The 18,214-nt window shown below is 45.9% G+C and overlaps 1 long non-coding RNA gene across 1 annotated transcript in view; it reads right to left on the bottom strand.

Annotated features, from left to right (window-relative positions):
- The window catches only part of LOC140422782 (uncharacterized), a 175,201-nt gene extending 158,008 nt beyond the window's left edge, over positions 1-17,193 (bottom strand). Inside the window, exon 1 of the long non-coding RNA XR_011947603.1 lies at positions 17,055-17,193. This is a non-coding gene — a long non-coding RNA (uncharacterized lncRNA). The remainder of the gene's footprint in view (positions 1-17,054) is intronic.
- Positions 17,194-18,214: the final 1,021 nt, after the last annotated feature.

The raw sequence follows: 18,214 nt of genomic DNA on the forward strand, positions 1-18,214 counted from the left end.
TTATGTGGAAAGAAGCTAAGCCCCCGGGTGTGGAGGCCTGGATCAATGACATGGCAGGGTTCATAAAATTGGAGTGGATAAAGTACGCACTAAGAGGTTCGGCTCAAGGGTTCACCAGGCGGTGGCAACCGTTCCTCGACTATCTCGCAGAGCGATAAGGGAAAATAGGAAAGGTAGCAGCAGCAACCCAGGGGGGGGGGAGGGGGGGGGGGGGAAGAGGCCTCATTTGGGTCCTCAGGGGTTTTATGTGTGTGTTTATATATTAGTTATTTATATTAGATGTTACGAAGTTACTATTTTAGTTACTGTTTTTGTTGTTTCTTATTTTGTTGTTGGCAGTTGCCGTTAGTTAGCATATTTTTTTTTTTTTTAAACGATCAATGTATATATTATTACAAAGTTGTAAAATGGGAAAATTTTGTTTGATCGAGGAAGTTTGGTAAAATATATTTATAAAAAAAAAAAGAATTTATGGTGTAAAGAACATTGGACATTTGAAATCGACAGAAAAAGGACTGACATGGACTCTTTTTTTCAGTGAATCTTTGGGTATATTGTCATGTTAATGTATACATTTTGTAATGTAATAGTATATCAGTGGGGAATAACATGAAAATGTTGGAAGAATGAAACCATCTTTTTAATTATGGCGGTTCATTTAAAAAAAAGACGGGAAGTGTCAAGTAACCTATCAGGAAAACCCAAGAAACTGTAATATTTTTCTGTTGGTAATAGTCTGGTCGTAATTGTAAACTATTGGCGTATGTGAGTGGTAATTAAAGCAAGGCACTGTTTGAATCTAAACTGAGTTTAATATGATAATGCACCTAGCAAGACTTCAAACAGATGTTTACCTAAAGCTATTTAATAAGGATGGGTTACAGAACAGGAATAGGTTTGAATGGGTTGTGTCATGTGAGAGTACCTTTAAGAAATGGGTGTTTAAGAAATGTACGGTAAGTAGTTTTTCTTCTATTTTCCTTCAGGTGTTATCGTGCGGGGCGCAGAGGTTGCTGAGTTAGTGCTTGCTGAGAAGGGGAGTGAATAACAGGTAAGCTCTTTCTTTCTTTTTCTTTTTATATCTAGAGGGGATGGTAGGGAAGGTAGTGCAATGTTCCTCCCGCAGAATGTTTGAGGTGAGGGACGCCGTCAGTGTCCCTGCTGATTTCATCTGTGGGAAGTGCACCCATCTCCAGCGCCTCAGAAACCGCGTTAGGGAACTGGAGCTGGATGAACTTCGGATCATTCAGGAGGCAGAGGTGGTCATAAATAGAAGCTTCAGGGATGTAGTTACTCCGAAGAATAACGATAGACGGGTGACAGTGAGAGGGGCTGGGAGGAAGCAGTAAGTACAGGGATCCCCTGTGGTCATTCCCCTTAGTAACAAGTATACCGCTTTGGATACTGTTGGGGGGGGGGACCTACCAGGGGTAAGCCATGGGGTACAGGTCTCTGGCACAGAGTCTGTCCCTGTTGCTCTGAAGGGAAGGGGGGAGAGGAGTAGAGCATTAGTCATTAGAGACTCCATAGTTAGGGGGATAGATAGGAGATTCTGTGGGAACGAGAGAGACCCGGGGTTGGTGTGTTGCCTCCCAGGTGCCAGGGTCCGCGATGTCTCGGATCGTGTTTTCAGGATCCTTAAGGGGGAGGGGGAGCAGCCCCAAGTCGTGGTCCACATAGGTACCAATGACATAGGTAGGAAAAGGGATAGGGTTGTCAGGCAGGAATTCAGGGAGCTAGGGTGGAAACTTAGATCTAGGACAAACAGAGTTATTATCTCTGGGTTGTTACCAGTGCCATGTGATAGCGAGATGAGGAATAGGGAGGGAGAGGAGTTGAACACGTGGCATCAGGGATGGTGCAGGAGGGAGGGTTTCAGATTTCTGGATTATTGGGGCTCACTTTGGGGTCGGTGGGACCTCTAAAAACGGGATGGTCTACACCTGGACCAGAGGGGTACCAATATCCTAGGGGGGGGGGGAATTTGCAAATGCTCTTCTGGAGGGTTTAACTAGTTCAGCAGGGGCTTGGGAACCTGAATTGTAGCTCCAGTATACAGGAGGTTGAGAGTAGTGAGGTCATGAGTAAGGTTTCAAAGTTGCAGGAGTGTACCGGCAGGCAGGAAGGTGGTTTAAAGTGTGCCTTCTTCAATGCCAGGAGCATCGGAATAAGGTCGGTGAACCTGCGGCATGGGTTGGTACCTAGGACTTCGATGTTGTGGCCATTTCGGACACATGGATAGAGCAGGGACAGGAATAGTTGTTGCAGGTGCCGGGGTTTAGATATTTCAGTAAGCTCAGGGAAGGTGGTAAAAGAGGGGGAGGGGTGGCATTGTTAGTCAAAGACAGTATTATGGTGGCAGAAATGTCGTTTGATGAGGACTCGTCTACTGAGGTAGTATGGGCTGAGGTTAGAAACAGGAAAGGAGAGGTCACCCTGTTAGGGGAGTTCTATAGGCCTCCGAAAAGTTCCAGAGATGTAGAGGAAAGGATTGCAAAGATAATTCTGGATAGGTGCAAAAGTAACAGGGTTGTTGTTATGGGGGACGTTAATTTTCCAAATATTGACTGGAAACGCTATAGTTCGAGTACTTTAGATTGGTCTGTTTTTGTCCAATGTGTGCAGGAGGGTTTCCTGACACAGTATGTAGATCGGCCAACGAGAGGCGAGGCCATATTGGATTTGGTACTGGGTAATGAACCAGGACAGTGTTAGATTTGGAGGTAGGTAAGCACTTTGGTGATAGTGACCACAATTCGATTAAGTTTACTTTAGTGATGGAAAGGGATAGGTATATACCAAGAGTTATATCTGGGGGAAAGGCAATTATGATGCGATGAGGCAAGACTTAGGATGCATCGGATGGAGAAGAAAACTGCAGGGGTTGGGCACAATGGAAATGTGGAGCTTGTTCAAGGAACAGCTACTGCGTGTCCTTGATAAGTATGTACCTGTCAGGCAGGGAGGAAGTGGTCGAGCAAGGGAACCATGGTTTACTAAAGCAGTCGAAACACTTGACAAGAGGAAGAAGGAGACTTATGTAAAGATGAGACATGAAGGTTCAGTTAGGGCGCTTGAGTGTTACAAGTTAGCTAGGAAGAACCTAAAGAGAGAGCTAAGAAGAGCCAGGACGGGACATGAGAAGTCTTTGGCAGGTAGGATCAAGGATAACCCTAAAGCTTTCCATAGATATGTCAGGAATAAACGAATGACTAGGGTAAGAGTAGGGCCAGTCAAGGACAGTAGTGGGAAGTTGTGCTTGGAGTCCGAGGAGATAGGAGAGGTGCTAAATGAATATTTTTCGTCAGTATTCACACAGGAAAAAGACAATGTTGTCGAGGAGAATACTGAGATTCAGGCTACTAGACTAGAAGTGCTTGAGGATCATAAGGAGGAGGTGTTTGCTAAGTCCCATGGGCCGGATGGAATTTAGCCCAGAATTCTCTGGGAAGCTAGGGAGGAGATTGCTGAGCCTTTGGCTTTGATTTTTAAGTCATCTTTGTGTACAGGAATAGTGCCAGAAGGCTGGAGGATAGCAAATGTTGTCCCCTTGTTCAAGAAGGGGAGTAGAGACAACCCCGGTAACTATAGACCAGTGAGCCTTACCTCTGTTGTGGGCAAAATCTTGGAAAGGTTTTATAAGAGATAGGATGTATAATCATCTGGAAAGGAATAATTTGATTAGAGATAGTCAACACGGTTTTGTGAAGGGTAGGTCATGCCTCACAAACCTTATTGAGTTCTTTGAGAAGGTGACCAAACAGGTGGATGAGGGTAAAGCAGTTGATGTGGTGAATATGGATTTCAGTAAAGCGTTTGAGAATGTTCCCCACGATAGGCTACTGCAGAAAATATGGAGGCATGGGATTCAGGGTGATTTAGCAGTTTGGATCAGAAATTAGCTAGCTGGAAGAAGACAAAGGGTGGTAGTTGATGGGAAATGTTCAGACTGGAGTCCAGTTACTAGTGGTGTACCGCAAGGATCTGTTTTGGGGCCACTGCTGTTTGTCATTTTTATAAATGGAGGAGGGCGTAGAAAGATGGGTGAGTAAATTTGCAGATGACACTAAAGTCGGTGGAGTTGTGGACAGTGCGGAAGGATGTTACAAGTTACAGAGGGACATAGATAAGCTTCAGCGCTGGGCTGAGAGGTGGCAAATGGAGTTTAATGCAGAAAAGTGTGAGGTGATTCATTTTGGAAGGAATAACAGGAAGACAGAGTATTGGGCTAATGGTAAGATTCTTGGCAGTGTGGATGAGCAGAGCGATCTTGGTGTCCATGTACATAGATCCCTGAAAGTTGCCACCCAGGTTGAGAGGGTTGTTAAGAGGGCGTACGGTGTGTTAGCTTTTATTGGTAGAGGGATTGAGTTTCGGAGTCATGAGGTCATGTTGCAGCTGTACAAAATTTTGGTGCGGCTGCATTTGGAGTATTGCGTGCAATGCTGGTTGCCGCATTATAGGAAGGATGTGGAAGCATTGGAAAGGGTGCAGAGGAGATTTACCAGAATGTTGCCTGGTATGGAGGGAAGATCTTATGAGGAAAGGCTGAGGGACTTGAGGCTATTTTCGTTAGAGAGAAGAAGGTTAAGAGGTGACTTAATTGAGGCATACAAGATGATCAGAGGATTAGATAGGGTGGACAGTGAGAGCCTTTTACCTCGGATGGTGATGTCTAGCATGAGGGGACATAGCTTTAAATTGAGGGGAGATAGATATAAGACAGATGTCAGAGGTAGGTTCTTTACTCAGAGAGTAGTAAGGGAGTGGAATGCCCTGCCTGCAACAGTAGTGGACTCGCCAACACTAAGAACATTCAAATGGTCATTGGATAGACATATGGACGATAAGGGAATAGTGTAGATGGGCTTTAGAGTGGTTTCACAGGTCGGCGCAACATCGAGGGCCGAAAGGCCTATACTGCGCTGTAATGTTCTATGTTCTATGTACCTTTAAGAAATGGGTGTTTATCAGTGATGTCAGTTTGTGGGTGGAGCTAGGCTGTCTGTCAGTGTTTTACTTTCGTTTTAGGCTGTATGCTGCAGGGTGTGTTTTAGTTTCGTTTTCAGAGCTGGATAGCTGAAGTCACAGCCAGACGGTTGATTAGAATCTCTCTCTGTAATCTAAAGACTGTAAATCGATCCTGGTGATTTAAAACGAAGAACAATAGTGACTTTAACCTGATGTGCTTCTGGTAAAAGGTGTTTTAAGTCTTAGAGATGTTCAAAGGAAAGCTTAAAGGATTACTTACTGTTGTATTCTTTGGGGGTTGTATTTGAATTAATGGTTGCTAAGATGTTCACTGTATGTTTTAAAAAGGTTGACTTGAGTTCATAGAATAAACATTGTTTTGCTTTAAAAAATACTTTTCCATTTCTGCTGTACCACACATGTAGAGTGGGCCGTGTGCTCCCCATACCACAATCTATTAAAAGTTGTGGGTCAGGTGAACTCCATGATACACTTCGGGGTTCTCTAAACCCTGGCCCATAACAGTTGTTATTGTTCAAAGGATAAAATATGCAAGGAATGAAAGAAAGGTGTCATAGGTAAAGTACGGATAAAATTGTTTTGTTATGCTCTTGTCGTAGCAAATGCTGCTTCCTTGATGTGCACTCTGACAAAGGAAGGTTCAGACTTGGAGATAGCTTTAACATGTTTATTAAACGATTAACAATTCTCCTACTTGGATTCAACACGACTGTTAATCCTTCTATAGCTACTCAGACTGACTAACCAGTCTGCTACAATCCACGTGGTGGGAGTGATGTTCAATCAACCCTGTGTCTGTACTCACTGAGAGTCTCCACTGGAAAGAAACTGAGCATGTGTGATGTGTCCTTTTATATGGGTTGGTGTCATGCCCTCCTGTGGTAGTGTCACCTCTGTGTGTATCGTGACTGCCCATTGGTTGTGTCCTATCTTACTGACCTATTGGTTGACTGTCTGTGTGTCATGTCTCTGGTGTTCCCTCTAGTGTCTAGCTGGTGTAGTGTATGTACATTAACCCTTTGTGTACTTAGTGATGTATATCACCACATCCCCCTTTTTTCATATTACATATGTTCTGTACAGTGTTAAAGAATATTGAACAAACTAGATAGATGATTGATACTCTGGACAAGTTATGATAACAGTGATCATTAAACAATAAGTCCAAATCATATGCAGGAGTCCAAAGTTAATTAATTATTATGGTTGAGTGGCTTTCTTGTTTGATTGGTGAGTTGGTGATGTTAATGGTGACATTGCATTGTAAACACCATCAGTGTCCCTGTGCTGAAGGAACCAAGAAGTGGTCAAATCACTTTGTTGTCGGATTTGGGCTCTTTTTTTTTTTCTTTCGATGCTTGTGGTGGTAATTCTTGATGGCAACTGTCCTGAAAGCCAGGTTGTCTGTTGGTAGTGCAGCAAACGTGAATTGGTAAGATGCATCATCCTGCCATGGCATGTCATTGTACTGAGCTGAGCAGTAACAGTGTCTCTCATTTGCAGAGTTGTACCATGTCGTACCAGTCGTAGTTCCATTGGTGTTGTTTTTGTCCTGCTTGTTGTCGACGTTGTTGCCTTTGGTACGCTTCTTGCTACTGTCTTTGATGTTGTTGTTGTGGTGGTTGGTTTTGTTGCCGTGTTCGCTGCGCTCAAGGACCACACTCTGTGGATAATAGGAGTCCTTCACACAGTTACTCGTGTTAGCGTGCTTTGTGGCATCTGCTGTTTCCTTGAGCGTGCCGTCACTGAGTTTGCGGTTCTCCCCGTCTGGAGTCATGTCCGGCTTACTGGATTCAGCTTTGGCTTGTCGATGCTCCCCATCTGGAGTCAGGTCTGTTTCACCTGAGTCAGTTTTGGCTTCTTGATGCTCCCCGTCTGGAGTCATTTCAGGTTCACTTGCATCTTCTGAGTTCTCTTGATGCTCCCCGTCCGGGGTCAAAACAGTCAGGAATGCATTTGTTTGCGGAGAGGCTCGAGCGAGTGAGGTTTGAAGTAACGTGGTGTCACTGGAGTCACCAGTAGTCTCACTGTGATTGTCGAGTGCCTCTGTACATTCTAGCTGAGGTCTGTCACGTTGCACATCTGGTATGGGAAGTGGGATGCTGTCGTCACTTGTCGCACATACAGTGGGTAGAGCCTCAGTGTGTTCTTGTCGTTCACTTGAGTCGGGTAGACCGTCAGAGTCTTCTTCTGGTGGCTCAAATAATCCGGGTGGACTGTCATAGGCTGCTTGCTGTACACTTGAGCGTGGCAGACTGTCACAGTCTTTCTGTTGTTCACTTGAGCGTGGCAGACTTGCATTGTCTGCTGCTGGTTGATCAGAGGAGGTTACTAGACCCTCACGGTCTTGTTCATGCAAGGACTGCGCTTTGGAGTCTTTCACTGCTTCTATCGTGGAGGCTGTCCACGAGCTCGCTATGGAGGATTGTGTCACTCCCTCTGTGGAGTCTTGCAGCGTTCCTTGTGTGGAATCGTGCATTGGTCTCTCTGTGGAAACTGTCATCACTTCTTGTTCATGCAAGGACTGCGCTCTGGAGTCTTGCGTTGCTTCTATCGTGGAGTCTGTCCACGAGCTCGCTGTGGAGTCTTTCATCGCTTTCTGTGTGGAGGCTGGGAGCCTTTGTGGTGCGTGGACCACTCTCTGTGTGGCAGCAGGCCGCTCTCTGTGGGCTTGTGCCGCTCTCAGTCTCTTGGTGTCAGGCCGCAGCATAATCCTGCACTCACGAGTCGGGATGTCATATCTGCTGGGCTGAAGATCCTCAAATCTGAAGAACTCATTGTCGGGGTCGTCAATGTGAAACACGTCTAGTTGCGGTTCGGATTTGGTACTGGGGTAGCCTCCCAAGGTGAAAGCTTCATCTGAGTCGTTGTCTTCCAAGACCATATCATCACGTTTTGTGTCGGAGCTGGCATTGGGCTCGCGATGTCCAAAGAAGAATTCAAGGTCTGAATCATAGTCTTCAAGGACTGTATCATCTCTTTGGGTGGTGCTTACTGCTTGTTGCAGGGTTCTGCGGAGGTTACTTTCAGTTACTGGTCGAAGTTCAAGCATTGTTCCGTCGTTCCAGGTGAATGAATCCGGTTTTGAGGCTTAATTTTTTTTTTGTGTTTTGGGACGTTTCCCCTTTAAGCGGGCGTGGTCCGGGGGCCTCATGACGCTTGTGACGTAGAGCGTAGGAAACGATTGCACATGCGCAGATCACTGTTCCTTTACTTGGGGCCTTTTTCGCAATTGCGCATGCGCGGCTTCTCACGCATGCGCAAATAGACCTTCCCGTTCTGTGCGCTCTTCGCGCAACTGCACATGTGCAGCACCTTTTCCAAGATGGCTTCAATTCAAAACTGCCGTTCGTTGCTGCAAGCCAACCTCGCGGTGAGTTTTGGCGCCACTTTTACCTTTGTTCCTTGTATTTTCCTTGCAGAATTCTTGGAATTTGTCTAAGGCTGCCTGGAAGTCGCTCTTGTTTTGCCCCTTCAAGTATTTGAAGGTCTGGAAGATTTCAGCTGCTTCTGGACCCACGATGGTAAGTAGAAGCTTTATTTTCTCTGCATCCGCCACGCCATCTAGGTCACACGCAACCAGGTACATCTCGAATCTCTGCCAGAACCAACCCCAGTTTTCAGTGAGATTGCCTTGGTACTGGAGTTGCTGTGGAATCGGAATCCCGAACATCATCTTGCCTGGATTTTGTTGCTGGTTGTCACTTTTCGCTGAGTTGAAACTATATGGATTTAACAGTCCACTTCTGGAACCATGTTTTATTGTGCTCTTGTCATAGCATATGCTGCTTCCTTGATGTGCATTCTGACAAAGGAAGGTTCAGACTTGGAGATAGCTTTAACACGTTTATTAAACTATTAACAATTCTCCTACTTGGATTCAACAGTACTGTTAATCCTTCTATAGCTATCAGACTGACTAACCAGTCTGTTACAATCCACGTGCTGGGAGTGATGTTCAATCAACCCTGTGTCTGTACTCACTGAGAGTCTCCACTGGAAAGAAACTGAGCATGTGTGATGTGTCCTTTTATATGGGTTGGTGTCATGCCCTCCTGTGGTAGTGTCACCTCTGTGTGTATCGCGACTGCCCATTGGTCGTGTCCTATCTTACTGACCTATTGGTTGACTGCCTGTGTGTCATGTCTCTGGTGTTCCCTCTAGTGTCTAGCTAGGTGTAATGTATGTACATTAACCCTTTGTGTACTTACAGTGATGTATATCACCACAAAAATGAGTTTACTTTACTTTTAAATTCTACAAGCTAAATTGAAGAGATTAAGTAAATCAATTGTGGGAGAGAGCAGTTCTGAAGAAACTGGGTGAGATAATGGAGAGATCATAGGCAAAAATGTATTTAAGGAGATACTGAAATCTATGGGAGAAGCTGTTTTAGATTTCTGCAGACAGCAAGAATCACTGGTCAAACTCCCAGAGAGCGGTGTGAATGCAGCCGGGTCTGAAACATCTATTCTTGGTAACCACAGAGGGCACAGCCCAGAGAAAATTAAAAGCACAGTGTGGTAAATATTACTGGACTTTTTTAGATCTTAAAATCGATAAGGTGTTCATAGAATCATAAAATCACTACAGCGCAGAAGGAGGCCATTCGGCCTATCGAGTCTGCACTCACTCTCTGAAAGAGCAACCCACCTAGGCCCACTACCATGCCCCATCTCCACGACCCCACCTAACCTTTGAACACTAAGGAGCAATTTAGCATGGTTAATCCACCTAACCTGCACATCTTTGGACTGTAGGAGGAAACTGGAGCCCCCGGAGGAAATCCATGCAGGCATGAGGAGAACGTGCAAACTCCGCAGTCACCCAAGGTCAGAATTGAACCCGGGTTCCTCATCCCAGTGTTGCTGAACATTTGATTAGCTCTGAAGGTAGTTAAATTAAGATTGTTTGGAACAGTTTAAAGTATTGGTACTGTGTGAAGCCATGGAATGCAATCTGATGTAAAGGTTTTGAAGTGCCATTTATGGCAGTTCTTATGGGGAATTTCCTGTCGGCTCTGTGGGCGAGTTCCCCAACACGATCTAACCACACTTAGTAACTTTTTTAGGCCCAGTGAAGTTCCTCCCTAGTCAAGCCCACACTTCGAATTATTTTCATCACTGGGGGAGCTGAACTCTCTGGCCGGTCCGGCTCCTCAGAGATCAGGCCACCATTTTGAAAAAGTGCCCCGATCTCTGAGAGTTTATGGGTACCTCTCACCCTCCACCCATGGGCAATGTCACCCCCCCCCCCCCCCCCCCCCCCATACACATGCGCGTTAGCCCACACATCCAAATGATGACACCCTGCTCTGGGGTCACTGAGGGTCTCCCCTTTTCAGGTCTTCCGATGCCTCCTTTCAGCCCCCCCCCCTTTCCAGGACCCCCCACGCTTCACCCCCCAACCTTTCAGAGGCCCTTTCATATCTGCCATGCATCCCCTCCTTTCATGGGCATGGATTTCCCAGGCTCTGACCCTTGGCAGTGCATGCAGGCACCCTGACCATGCCACCCTGGCACCCGAACACTGCTCGTGCTGGCTTTGCAGTGCCACACAGGCACTCATGGCGTGCCAGGGTGGCAGTGCCAAGGTAAGAGCCTGGCAGTGCCAAGGTGCCCACATTCCAGGGCGAGGGCCAGGGTGCCCCTCTGCCCTGTCCCTGATCACCTAGGGGCTTCCAATGGCCAGGGTGACCCTGCGGGTGCCGTTCCACCTGGTCCACGTTTGTGTGGACTCCCCAGGGAGGACATAAGATGCTGGCTTTGCACGCATAAGTGGATTTAAAACTGACTTAGGCGCACGAGGCTTGCTCACACCCATTGTGTGCAGGGTCCTGATCACAACGTCTCGCGCGGTCAGGAAGACGTATTGGCTGCTGGGAAGGCTTCTCCTGGCAACTACCGGCCATGTCAGGGTCCCTTCAGGCGCGATGCGGCCGGTAGATCACATCCATTGTCTTATTTCATAGAATCATACAATCCCGACAGCGCAGAAGGAGGCCATTCAGTCCATCGAGTCTGCGCTGACACTCTGAAAGAGCACCTCATCTATGTCCACTCCCCCTGCAATCCCACGTAACCTCTTGGACACTCAAGGGCAATTTAGCATGGTCAATCCACCTGCACATCTTTGTACTGTGGGAGGAAACTAGAGCACCTGGAGGAAACCCACGCTGAATCGGGGAGAATGTGTAAACTCCACACAGTCACGCAAGGTTGAAATTGAACCCGGGTCCCTGGCACTATGAGGCAGCAGTACTAATCTCTCAGTCAAAGGTTTACATTTAAATGTAATTCTATTTTATTTTATTATTTTCCTATTTCTTAATAAACATTTGGTTTGCGATAAAATTATCGTAAGTAGACGGGGACATCACATTAGGGGCAGCACGGTAGCAAAGTGGTTAGCACAATTGCTTCACAGCTCCAGGATCCTGGGTTCGATACCCGGCTTGGGTCACTGTCTGTGTGGAGTCTGCACGTTCTCCCCGTGTGTGCGTGGGTTTCCTCCGGGTGCCCCGGTTTCCTCCCACAGTCCAAAGATGTGCAGGGTAGGTGGATTGACCATGCTAAATTTCCCTTAGTGTCCAGAATTGCCCTTAGTGTTGGGTGGGGTTACTGGGTTATGGGGATAGGGTGGATCTGTGGGCTTGGATAGGGTGGAGGTGTGGAACTTGGGTGGGGTGCTCTTTCCAAGAGCCGGTGCAGTCTTGATGGGCCGAATGGCCTCCTTCTGCACTGTAAATTCTATGATCTGGATTTTAAAACCTCTTCTCATACTACATAAATTGCAATCACAAACGTGAGGGCAGTTGATCCAAGTTTCCCTTCTGAGATTTGAACAGCTTGACAGCTACCATCAGCCTTGCCCTTGACAGTAGGTACTGGTGGGCAGCACGGTGGCGCAGTGGGTTAGCTCTGCAGCCTCACGGCGCCGAGGTCCCAGGTTCGATCCTGGATCTGGGTCACAGTTCGTGTGGAGTTTGCACATTCTCCCTATGCTTGCGTGGGTTTCGCCCCCACAACCCAAAGATATGCAGGCTAGGTGGATTGGCCATGCTAAATTGCCCCTCATTTGGAAAGAATGAATTGGATACTCTAAATTTATGAAAAACCAATAAGTATTGGTGATTCTCTAAGCTTGTTTTTACAGAGCTCTATTCATTTCATCCAGTGTAGTAATATGATAAAAAAAATGAGGAGAAAACATAGGTGATTGCTGAGTTATAAGTGCTCGTAACTTCCTCAGAGTGGTAATCTCCGTCGGATTGCCACTCTCGATGGATTTGCCTTCACAGGGAATCGAAGCCCCCTGTCCCACCCAATCTTCCGCATTCAGGCTGCATGAGACAGGAGCAACGAAGTGCGCCCCCGGCAAAATCTGCGTGGAATGACGGGTACAAAGAGGTAAGAATTGTCCCTTTTTCCGGTACTAGCTACCGTAAAGGAAGCGTTTGAAGGGACAATTAAAAAGTAAGTGGTTTAGACAATGAGTGGGGGTGGGGGGAGGGTGGGGGCTATAGAATCTCTACAGTGCATTTGGAAGCCATTCAGCGTATCTGGCTGGAACCGACTCTCTGAAAGAGCACCCTCTCGAGGCTCACTCACTCCATCTAACTTTGGACTTTAAGGGGCAATTTAGCATGGCCAATCCACCTACCTATCTGCACACCTTTGGACTGTGGGGGGCAACCGGAGCATCGGAACACCCGAATGAAACCCACGCAGCCACGGGTTGAACGTTCAGGTCGGGAGGGGCAGGGTCGGGTCGGATTGGAGGGGCGTGGTGTGGTGGGTCCCCTTGGGTGCTCCGAAGTGCGTGAGATCGCCGTGTGAGGCTGGATTTGGGCTTCTTAAATACTCTGGAGTTAGAACTGGGTTTTTTCCTTCTATCTCAGAGTAACCATCAGAGTAAAACTGGCAGAACCATCCGAAGTTAAGAATTTAGATCGCTTCTGTCAGTTGGTTCTGAGCCCTGCGCAACTGTTCAGAGGAAGTTTGCACGTCTGGGCAATTGCCAGGTAAACCCTTTGGTGGGAACATCCGAGGGGAAATCCCCAGTGCATCATTGGGGTACCCCCTAAATGCTACGCTGGGGAACCAGGAAGTTATGGGCTAAGAAAATGATTTCTTCAGAGTTTAAGGAATGGTATCACCCTTCAAGCTGAGTTGATTAAACAGCAAAGCAACAATGGTTCCTTGCCCTGTGCCAATGACTCCAGTACTAACCCACAATTTACGATGCTCATAAGAGCAAGGGAATCTAGCAATTAATTCACTCACTATGCTAACATAATCGATATCCCGTTGAAGACCAATATCTTCATCTGAGAAGCTGATCGTGCATTTCAAAATGAAAGTGAGGAAAAAAAGAACCCAAACTGCTGCCCTAAATCTTGAAAACCTCTTAGACAGGAGATACTTTTATCACTGTCACACTGCCCTGACTCCAGAGATGACACTACAACTGCAAGAATGCCTGAGGCCCATCAGAAGAGGAACTTTCAATGGAAACACTCAATGGTATTATAAATATGTAAACACATCAGCTTTTAAAAGATTGTTGGTGATATTAACATTTGAAGGTTAATGTCTTTATATGACATTCCTCTGCTGATATTTTACAGAGCAGTTAATTTATTTACTTTAAAGAGCACAATGCCACCCTTCAAATAGAGCCATTAAATGCTCATCCACTGATATCACAAAGCTACGGCATCTTGCTTCTGAAGTTAAAATCAACTTTGTTTTTTTGTTCAGTCTGAGCTGTATGGCAGAGCTCACCTGTATAGGCCAGTGATGCAGTTTAATGGACCACAAGAAAGCGTTGAAAACAAAGCAATTTTTTAGAAGTGGATGTGAGGATTGTAACATGACTTTTCTTTATTATTGTTTTTCTCATCATTACCTCTGATCCCATCTCTTCAAAGGATGAAGATAAGTCTTCAGAAAGGCCTTGGCATTTCTGATTCTGGCCTTGAATCAAGCTTGGCAGTTCAGACAGTGAGAATCTTCTGGTTTAATATCAATTTGATGCATATGTAGAATAGCAGAAATGTTGTTGCCATGGTAGCAGCCTGGAGCACCAGCAATGCGAAGCAGCGATGCCTCTTGAATACCCTCTCTACCGCTGTTCAGGCTCTTCATTAACCTTTCAGCAGTTAAGTCTACGCTTACCCCCTCCACGACACTCCAGCGGCAGGCATTCGAAAAGAATATTTTACTTTTTGTGATAGTACAGCCATTGTGAAATTGACGATGTGCAAAACATCTATCTTTTTTACTCCTGTAAATATTGACTGAGGGTTATAAGGCACAGCTGCTACCAGGATCAGCTGAGACAGGCAGGAGTTCCTGAACCTCAAGAGCTTCAATAGAAAACCTTTGCAGCTGAGCAACAATTTTTGCAGTGATTTTTTTTTTCCTCTGCAGATCTGGCCTTGGTTTTCACTTCTTCTGACAGGGTTGGATCACCAACAGATGTTTGCTTCTTCACAATATTCCACACCCTACTCATAGGCAGGGCTTCTCGGGAGCAGGGATGGCATTTCCCAGGGGCATACCATTGCATGCCAGTATTATGGAGAACGAGGAGCAGCAAGTTGGAGCAAAGGGGATTCAGGCAGCTTTTAAAAAAGATGTCCCTCTCCCATTTAGCAGCATTAATTATAAAAGGACCTTACAGAAGAGACGTATATAAAGAATTTGCTGTGCCAAACAGAAAATAGGGCAGCTCCATTGTACGAGAACTTGGCAGCTGTAATCAAATGCTTCCACTACTTGCACTACAGCTTTGAGGGTGACTACTGTACCCAGCTTTTATTGCACTGGTTCATTTCAGGAAGCCATAGGTGATTTATTTAATATATTAATCATTACTGTACAAGGGTTCAATGGTTAGGTGATTGACATACTTCACAGGAGAGCTGTGATATTCATCACCTTTGTTGCACAGCAAAGGATCATCCATTTTGTGAGATGTCTCGCTTCCCTAAGGACCAAGATGCAATTCATCCTACCATGGTAATGCAAGATACAGTGGAAATTGGCATGATACATTCAACTTTTGAAATTCAGTTCTCCCTAACCTTTTCAAGGGAGAAAAGTCATGTTAGTAATGGCTTGTGCAATGCAAAGCCTGTAACATGCTCCCATGGATATGGACTCTTCCAGGACTGGCCCAAGAACATAAAGAATGAACTATCCTTTATATGGTGTTTTTGATCATCTCAAGGCATCACAATGTAATTTACAGCAATTCAGTACTTTTAAAATGTCGTCACTGTACTAATGGAGCAGCCAATTTGCGAACAGCAAGGTTCACAATGAGCATTTTGTCCATTATTGGGACATTAGCACCATTGGCATGAACATTTATTACCCATCCCTTTTTTTTCTTTTTGTAAAATAAATTTAGAGTACCCAATTCATTTTTTCCAATTAAGGGGCAATTTGGCGTGGCCAATCCAACTACCCTGCACATCTTTGGGTTGTGGGGGCAAAGCCCACGCAAACATGGGGAGAATGTGCAAACTCCACACGGACAGTGATCCAGAGCCGGGATCGAACCTGGGATCTCGGCATCGTGAGACAGCAGTACTAACCACTGCGCCACCGTGCTGCCCTATTTATTACCCATCCCTGATAGTCCTTGATTGGAATCTGTAATGATTAGATTTTGTTGTGTTTTATTGATATTGATGTTGGTGATCGATTGAAAATGGGCAGCACGGTAGCATTGTGGATAGCACAATTTCTTCACAGCTCCAGGGTCCCAGGTTCGATTCCGGCTTGGGTCACTGTCTGTGTGGAGTCTGCACATCCTCCCCGTGTGTGCGTGGGTTTCCTCCGGTGCTCCGGTTTCCTCCCACAGTCCAAGGATATGCAGGTTAGGTGGATTGGCCATGATAAATTGCCCTTAGTGTCCAAAATTGCCCTTAATGTTGCGTGGGGTTACTGGGTTATGGGGATAGGGTGGAGGTGTTGACCTTGGGTAGGGTGCTCTTTCCAAGAGCCGGTGCAGACTCGATGGGCCGAATGACTTCCTTCTGCACTGTAAATTCTATGTAAATTCTATGATTGATTGAAGGACAAATATTTGCAAAAACACAGAGGAGATCTTCTTTTAATAGCTCAGCGAGATTGGACATTGTGAGGACAACTGGAGTCTTAAATGTGCATTTTTGCTGCCTGGATAGGCTGGGAGATACTTTGTAGATCATAGGGTCGGTATTATTGTGTGTAAAACAGACACACAATGCGACGGTCTGTGCCCAATGTATGTGTGTGTGGTCAGATCACCACTAAATTAGTCGGATTCCTTTCTAGGCATCTCATGCAGCTGCCTAAAAAAGATATTTGTCACGTTGAATGTGTTAATTGGGGCCTAATATCTGTCACAGAACCTTCTGGACAATTTGGTTACAATGCAGCTAGTGCTGTGCCTGATCTACTCAGAACTCTTCAGCTATTCGTACAACTGTCAACAAAGGGTAAGCTTAAAAATAAATTAAGCAACATTTCCTGTGAAACTAGGAGTGTTGCTCTATCTTCCCAGTCATCATAACTGCCACACTTACTTGCTTCAACCTCCCTCCTAGTTCATACCTTGAGGCTGCTGATCAGGAGGCTCAACATTTTGTATCGCCATGTGTGAGCACTGGTTTTAATCCTGTTCAGGAAACCAAGCATGGGAGCAAACACCCTTGTGAAGAGTTCCTTTTTAACTCCTGGAAGTCAGCTTCACAAAGTGACGTTGACACCGCCCCCCCCCCCCCCCCCCCAAAGCTGGGAGGAATAATTTCACCAGGAGATCTCAGCAGGGGCTGAAACTCTTCACGGGGAGTGAGCGGGTTGGGTGTGGTGGTGTGGGGGGGGGGGAGGGGTGCTAAGATCTCCATTGAGACCCAAAAGGAAATGCTTCCTGGCAAGCTATATTTTGGAGGTGGAGGAAGTCTATGGCAAGGGTGGCCTAAGGTATTTGAATGAGGTTGTTTGAAGTACTCCTGCTCCTCCTGACCCACAAAGGGAAATATAAAAATTGAAACAAAATTTACTTACCAGCCTCCTCTGGCCAGGATGTTGCTTGCTGCCAGCTTTCACTGTGAGGTACCCTCAATAATGATGCTTAGAGATTAAACTGTAAAGAAGGCTTTATTAGGCTAATAACTATGCTACAGATTTGGACGAGAGCTGACTGCTATACAGACCATGAGGCAGGCCTTTATGTATGGCTCCCAGATGGGCGGAGCCAGAGGCGGAGTCCCCAGGGTTCCAAGCCTGGTCTTAAAGGGGACATCACCTTACATGATGATAAGGCAGTAACCGTTCATCACACACTGGCAGGTTCAAATGTGCAGTTCCTAGTCTGGCTTGCAGTTAAAATGGCGTTTGTGTCCTGGTGCCGTCGACAGGGTGTAACTTGTCATTTAAATCGGGCCTTCACTTTGTTTGAAGTGAGTAGCCATCCTGTGATTGAATTCAGGCCAACTAAGATTGGGAAAGGGGCAAAAATATACCAGGAATCCTACCTCATTGCCTGCATTGTTCCTACTGTGCAGGGGCATTAAAATTATGCCTGTTGCTTCCCATTTTTAAACTTGAGATTCTGACCTTGTTGTACATTCAGTGACTATGTCGAATTGATTGATGTGTTTCTTGTTTATGGCCATTAAGATTGCCCCGAACCTTCTTTTCTGAATTGTAAATCCTCCCAGCCTCTCTTCAAAACTCAAGAGCCTAATCCCAGCTATCAATTTAGTTGCCCTTTGCTGCACTCTCTCCGATGCCTAAATGACTTTCCCCATGTGCAGTGACCAGAATTGCCCATAGTGATTCAGGTGGAACTGAACCATTATTCCAGACAGACTCAGAATCACTTCCTGAGATTTGTGTTCCATTGAGCTGACAATTCTGAGGAACAACCAGCTGGAGACAGACATCACAAAGGCATTCTGAGTTAAGGTTGCAGGGATTTAACCGAAGACGCCTGAAAATGTTGAGAGCTGGAGGAAAGAGGAGAGGACACTTGTTTTGAAAGAACTCTTACTGACGCAGGGGCCTCAATAGGTGGTGCTATAGGTTTCTTTCCCTGTTCATGCTTACTCTTCTGTCTTTCAGCTCTATAAATTGTATTTTTTCTCGCCAAGCGTTTAAAGATTCTGTGACGAGGTGTAAAAGTGAAGATCTCTCCATTTACACTGTAAGCTTTTAACTATTCC

The sequence above is a fragment of the Scyliorhinus torazame genome, chromosome 5 (assembly GCF_047496885.1).
Source record: "Scyliorhinus torazame isolate Kashiwa2021f chromosome 5, sScyTor2.1, whole genome shotgun sequence".
NCBI classification, from domain to species: Eukaryota; Metazoa; Chordata; class Chondrichthyes; order Carcharhiniformes; family Scyliorhinidae; genus Scyliorhinus; species Scyliorhinus torazame.